The sequence below is a fragment of the Octopus bimaculoides genome, chromosome 9 (genome assembly GCF_001194135.2).
Source record: "Octopus bimaculoides isolate UCB-OBI-ISO-001 chromosome 9, ASM119413v2, whole genome shotgun sequence".
In the NCBI taxonomy this organism is placed as follows: domain Eukaryota; kingdom Metazoa; phylum Mollusca; class Cephalopoda; order Octopoda; family Octopodidae; genus Octopus; species Octopus bimaculoides.
Genome location: NC_068989.1, coordinates 21,775,265 through 21,775,846, shown reverse-complemented (window position 1 = coordinate 21,775,846; position 582 = coordinate 21,775,265). Strand labels below are relative to the sequence as shown.

Below are 582 nucleotides of genomic sequence, written 5' to 3'. Positions count from 1 at the left end.
TATACTTTAGCCTCTCAATGCCTGGCATAAAGCCACCACCCTCTCTCTCTGTCTCTAATACTTTCCCCTGCACACTTGTTGAGATTTTATTTTTCCTAGGTGGCAAGATACTTGGAAACTATTAGTGCTGGTGGTATGCAAAAAGCACCCAATATACATTGTAAAGTGGTATCAAAGAAACGGCGTCAGGCTGTTTGAAACTGACAAAACAGACATTGCACCCCAATATAGTCCTGCAGCTTTCTGGATCCTGTCTAATCATGCAATTGAAGCCAGCATAGAAAAAGGACATCAACCTTTTAGCATTCAGTTTTCTCTGTGAAATGTAAGGGTAAAGAGGGTAAAGACTCCCTTCGGTCATGAATGACCATGGGATTACACCTAGAAAGTTACCTTCTGAGACGCAAGTCCGGGCAAGGTTGTCTATAAAAGACCAGCAGTTGTCCATGCATACCTGTCTCCCCTTTCCCTGCCACTGATGTTATCCAAGGGAAAGGCAAAGGCTGATACAGCCGATACAGCAACTCATTTTTACAGCTGAGTGAACTGGAACAACGTGAAATAAAGTGTCTTGCTCAAGAA

General features: G+C 43.1%; 1 protein-coding gene across 2 annotated transcripts in view; it reads left to right on the top strand.

Annotated features, from left to right (window-relative positions):
- LOC106883588 (ethanolaminephosphotransferase 1) overlaps positions 1 to 582 on the top strand; it is an 89,843-nt gene that overhangs the window by 66,083 nt on the left and 23,178 nt on the right. The window lies entirely within an intron of this gene.